This window comes from Drosophila busckii, chromosome 3L (assembly GCF_011750605.1).
Source record: "Drosophila busckii strain San Diego stock center, stock number 13000-0081.31 chromosome 3L, ASM1175060v1, whole genome shotgun sequence".
Lineage (NCBI taxonomy): Eukaryota > Metazoa > Arthropoda > Insecta > Diptera > Drosophilidae > Drosophila > Drosophila busckii.
This window is the reverse complement of record NC_046606.1, coordinates 19,233,198-19,239,529: the sequence shown is the minus strand read 5'-3', so window position 1 is coordinate 19,239,529 and position 6,332 is coordinate 19,233,198.

Sequence of the window (6,332 nt, the reverse complement as noted above, 5' to 3'; positions counted from 1 at the left end):
CGCGCCTCACTTTATTTCACTACGGCCACACCGAACTCGAGTCCTTTGAGCTGAAATTCTTCCAGATTCTGCAGCGTTTTAAAGATGCATCCGACGCATCCATGACGTATTTTTGAGTGCCATGCTTTTTCATAAAGTTTAGAAACCCCATGCTAACTATGGGTCCAATACATAAATGATTGGATAATCAAAGTGTAAACAGACTTTATAAACAATTACACACTAGCAGGAAATAGTATAAAAGATTAATATTTATACAAAAAAAGTATTTTACAAAAATAAGTTTGGTGCTTCACACGGGGCGCCAGCGTCATGCCTGGGAGACGCAGGCATATTACAAATACAGTCAAACAAAGGCGCAATTTGACAGTGTGTGCACACGTGCTGTGAATCTTCTAGCCCAGTTTGCGTGTGTGTGTGTGTCGCGCCTGCAAAGTGGCCGCTTGCCAGCAATTTGTAGTGAGTGTAGGATGAAGGATAGGCAACTATTTTTTTCGCATTTTTGTTTTTCTTTTTAGGCCAAGTGTTCTCTCTCTCTAGCGCCGTTAGATGTTAGAGGTAGCCGAAAAACTAACTTAATTATTACCTTAATGAATGACAAGCTGACAGACGTAGTACGCACTTGAGGGACAATAATTACTTACTACGCAATAGATAAGAACTTCCTATCAAGGACGCCGCCGCTCGCACGTCATCAGCTGTCGTTTGTTGCCATCGCAGGAGCTTTTGTCGATCGTACAAAATGTTGGCGGCTTGCGGCCGGCATTAAATATTAAGTATTTTCATTTTAGCCCCAGGGGCCATGGTCAGGTGAGACTCTGAGACTCTGCTACAATGTGTGTACGTATTACATTTTGTCTTTGATGCTCCAGTTTTGGGTGTGCCTCTTTGCAGTTCAATTGTCCGATAATTGTGTGGCGTATTTACGGCTGTTTTGCTGCACGCCGCCTAGCTACGTCTCAACTCGTACCGTGAGTTCGATTCTCCACCGTGTTTGGTCACGACCTGGCCCAGCGATGCACTCAGCTACGGAACATGCATTTGCTCGCGTGGCGCATGTCTTTTGTCTTGGACTCCGGATTCCTCGTGGGGCGTCTGTCAGTTTGCATGCTGTCCCGACTTTTTCATTACTGCTGCGCCATTTTGTATTGCACTGCGCTGTTCAGTCTCTGTTTTTTATTTTGTTGGGCAGCTTGATCGCTTGCTGTTTTCCTCCATTGCATTGTCTGTCATTCTTTAGGTTCACTCGGTGTGATGTGTGTGTGAGTGTGCTGTGGCATGGAAAGATCAATGGTTCAGGCCGGGTTGAAGTCTCAGTTGTTCCTTCCTCCGTTACTGTGGTTTGCTGTTTTTTCAAACTAATGGCTCAATCTATTACAATACACACGAGACTTTTAATACAGTACTCTTTTGCTTTTATTTTGTAAAAAGATTTGCTCGTGCGTCTCACATGTAGTCTACGTTTTCGGAATATTTTAAAACTCATGCCTGCCTTGATTAGAAGGTCGGTGTTTATTGAAAAGATGCATGTGCGTTAAGTCGCACCAACAGTGCTTTAATAAGCTGTGCCAAATGTGTTTCTCTTGTACGACCAGACTTGTCTCTTTGAATCGTGTCAGTCGGAGTTTGGGTTTGTTCCTTTGCTATTTTAAGCTCTTTGGGCGCGTCCTGTTTGCTAGCTCAGGTCCAGGCCCTACGTCTACGTCAACTGCCTTCATTTGTATGTAATTTTTGGTTATGCGAAGTAATTTGAGATCGCGCCACACGCGCCGCTTTTAATGACTTCATTAAATGCTCGCCAAGCACAACAACAACGAAATGAAGAGCACAAACTAGTTTCCCAAGCCATGCAACCTACATAAGCTGCCAAGCCCTGGAGCACCTCCATACGCTTGTCCAGCGAATTGGGAACTCAGTAATTTGCACGCATTTAAGCTGAAGTGGGAAGGGATCAAATGTTGCAGGCCCTGGCCAGAAAGTGATAGAGTTGAAATCAAATTTGAAACAACAAGCAAGCAGAGATTCATAAGCCCAAAAACGAAGCTACGTAGTCTTCAACTTTATAGTTGATATGCGAAAACAATATCCAAGGACTAACAGATCCGACACCTACTATGCTAGAGCAAAGCTTCGACTTACACCGCAAGAAATGATGTATTGTATTGTATTTCCTATTTGACTAACTATAATTTTAAATATTCTTATTACATTAATTCTCCTTTTATATGACCATATCTATTGAATAAATTAAATTATACTTGAAACAATTAAAGGAAAACCTTAGATTAAGCACTAATCGGGATTTTACATTTTTCATACCATCCACATTATTTTAAGGACCTAGTGACGTCGTCTGTCAGTTTTGCCGTACTGACTTCGGTAGCAATAAAGTGATTTCATTAAATGACTTACACAAAGTTTCAATAAAAATATATATGAATTATATGATAATAGTCTTTTATTTCTCTTCGTTTTTTGCCATTTAATGCGACTTGTTTGAATACTTGTTGAACCTTTTGGTCCTGTTTCCACTTATAGTAGCTGCAAATCACTTCCATTATGACTTCTGTCATGACCTCGCTTAATGGCTTAAGCTGAGTCGCGCAAAGTACAAAAATGCAAATTCGCAGCCAACCCTCACTGATGAGTTTGACTAAAACTTAAGCTCCAGCTTTGTATGCACATGGAACAGACTATATGTGTGTGTGTGTGTGTCAGATATAATATGAAATAAACTGCATGTCTGGCTACAGAGTTGTCGTTGTGGTTGGAGCAGAGGTTTGGGCCGTGCTATGTCCATTTACTGGGGCAGTCGTTACTCATTCTCAGGGCTCTGTAGCAGGACGTGGATGGATAATTATGACGTTGCAACAATTTCAGCATGCCATAGTCAAAGTTAAAAGAGAGAGACAGAGAAGAGAAAGATGGCTTTAGGCCAGAGACGTGCTATTGCCATTGCGAGTCAACTGCTGCTGGCCAAGTGACAGTGCAACATGATTGCTCTCGGCTCGCCACATGCCACATTTATCATTCGTCGAAACGTTGAAAAATTAGTCATTCCTTTATTTTACACCCAACTGCCGAGAGCTCTCTTGTTTTGCGCTTGCAAATCCTTCTTGCATTACTTACCAACTTGCCACATACTTGTGGCAACCAGACGCGGCCAGCAGTCGCCAGTCGTCGTGGTTGCTGTTGTTGCTGCTGCTGCTGCTTCTAAAGCCATCTCTACCAGCAACAACATGCAAATGACTCTTTTAATTTTTATGAATTTCTCTGATTACGAAAATTGCTTCTGGGCTTTGGCTGCAACCACAAGCATTCGACAGAGGCAGGAACTGGGGGCAGAAGGCAAAGTAGCAGGCGAGGTGTGGCAAGCAGGCAATGATGCATCGCGCATCTTCATTAGTCGACGGTGCTCCAATGTCACACGGGCACTGCTTTGCCTAGGCCATCATTTTTAGGCCCAGTTTAGACAGTTGGCAGAAATCGCTGCCGGCCTTGTTTGTGTTCCTTCGCCGTCGCCTTCGCCGGTCGCCACGCTGTGCGATCAGTGTCTATGTTTGCGTTCGCTGTCCCATGTTTTATGGAGCACACATAACGTTGGCCGGATCACCACGGCTCATTGGCGCTCAGCTCGTGGGCTCGAATGGAAATTACAAACGAATAAATCATTGCGGCGCTCGTTTCGCTTCCAGTCATGCCACTAACAGTGCAGCTCCAACCCACAGCTGAACACACACACACACACATGCTCGTATCCTGCTAGCAGCTTCCTTCACTTGCAGTTACTGTAATTAGTTGCAATTGTAATTCATGGCGCGACTCGATAAAGATCTGCTGCCAATTAGTATTGCCCAATGCCATGCATAATATTTCGCATGACAAACGTGCATCAAATTAGCACACGATGGCTATATTCAACTCCAATCTTTGGCTGATTCTCTTTCATCTATATCTATCGAAGCATAAATCCCGAAAATGAAGCTCAAGTTAGTATAATGATAAAAATAACAAAAGATACATACATTATACATTATACGACCGGCTATCTGTTTTTTTAAAGCGTGTTTATTTTTTATTTTTTTGTCGAACAGTCGACAATAATTAAAATTATTTTAAATATTTAAGGAAAATATACACATTGATTAGCGCATCGCAGCAAATATTTATCCGATCGTTTGAAAATAGGTCAGGAACATGACAAGGCGTTTTTGTGATTTATTTCTGAATTTTCCGTTATATATTGAGGATGACAAACAGACAGACAGACAGTCTGTCAGAAAGACGGACGGACATGGCTATATTGAGTCAGTTTGATGATCAAGAATATATACACTTTATGGGGTCTGCCACGCCTCCTTATCCCTGTTGCATACATTTGCACAACTTTATAATACCCTTTTCAATTATTTATAAAAATTACCAAAACAAGAGTCGAACTCAACACTTAATCCTCATCCGACCAGACAAACTGTTTTAACAAAATCATTTTATTCCAAAAACAGGATTCGTACTTAAAAAAGAACTGTTTTAAATCAAATATTTTATATAAACTTCTTACATCTGTTCTTTCTGTGCATGAATGAATTTATCACAAATAGAGAATTTGCTGTACACCTTTATTTTTATTTAGAACCCTCAGATTGAAGCCTCATTCCCAAACAGCATTAGGAATTAAACAATATTCTTATCGGGATAAAATTTTGTATCTTTTTGAACTATATTAATTTTCAGTAAGAAACGCGTATCTTTCTTAAACTCGAACTGCTCAATTTTCTTTGCATTACAATAGTAACCCTCCCTTCAAGAAATTAGTATTCTCAACTAAAACCTGTATATATTAACTCATGGCTTGCATAAAGAAAAACAGGTTTAATAATAATAAAGTATGTTTCTTATCATAATAGTCATAAATAAGTTTGCAAAATATTTAGCAGTTGGTAGCTGGAGCGGTGACCTCCTAACTTTCAATCTGTGTGGCACTTTATGGCTGCCCAATTAGATGGCATCAGCTGCAATTGGCATGTCTACAATTCGGCCCAGCTGCCAATATTATACGGCGCATGCGCAAAAGCAAATGCAATTTAATTTGCATTTAATATGAGCTGCCCACAAAGCAAACAAAGCAAAAGCAAGCAAAACAGGCGAATAAAAAGAGTTAAAATGAAAACAGTTGTCGATTAGTTGGAACGATTTTGGCTGCCGGCAGTTGGCGTTTGAACTGTGCGACTCGTGCGGGTGCTTGCAACCTCCTAAGCCTCCCCCTCTTCAAGCTTCACAAACTACACACTTGTGGAAGAGTAGCGGGTGCAGTGGCGGGGAAGGCCGCATATAAATCTCTCGTTGTAATTGCTGCGATAAGAGTCGGCGGCCTCTTAAAACCAGTGGCTCCTGGCTCTGGCTACCAATATATATTTTAGCTCAAAGTACATAAATATCGCGTGAAATGCATTTGCGACCGATAAATTTGGCAACAGCTTGTTGCAGTCCAGGCGATAATCAACGCAATTGCAATCGATTTTGGCATAATTTAGGTACGGCCTAAGTGGCTCGATTCAAGCTAACAAGCGTCCGATTGAAAAGAGTTGCCAATAAATGTGTGTCTGTGTGTGTGGGCCAACACCTAAGCAGTTGGAGCAACGTTATAACAATAGCAACAATTTAAATCAACAGCGTGTAGTTGTTGTGCAAACTACCGTTAAACTCACTCGCACAGCGGGATATGCCAATGTATATTACTCATACGCAATGTAGTTGACCCTACCTTCAAATAAAAACAAAGCTTTTGAAGCATACGAAGCTGCTGCTGCTGCTGCCACCGACTTGCACTCTAGCTTGAACTTGGCTTTGGGTTTTATAATTTTGTTTTTGGGGTTTTGGGTGTCTCGTTGCCGCCTTGCTGACACCTCGACCTCGCCCGTTTCACGCCAAGACTGGCACAGAGACTTGTCTCGTTCCATGCTGCTGATTAATTACACCGCCCGCTGTGCGAATTCCTCAATAAAAATCATAATTTCATGTTTACGGCCGCTGGCCACAACAACAAAAACAACAACAAATACAAAATTCGTTGATTGTTGCCGCATTTATGTAAGCTTCAGCTTATTAGCTGCACGAGCTGGAATCTCGCTTACCCACACCAAGAAATAGCTTCAGCTATGGCGCAGCAGCAGCAGCATGCAAAGTGTAACGAATTTTTGATTGAAACTTTAAAATACTCGTTAGGAAAGTTTCATCGTCCGATGCGCGTGCGTTTATCTTTTGATTAGATTCGTTAGAGTTTGTATTGGCCTTTTGTAACATCGCAATTGGTCAGCTCTACTGTTATGTGA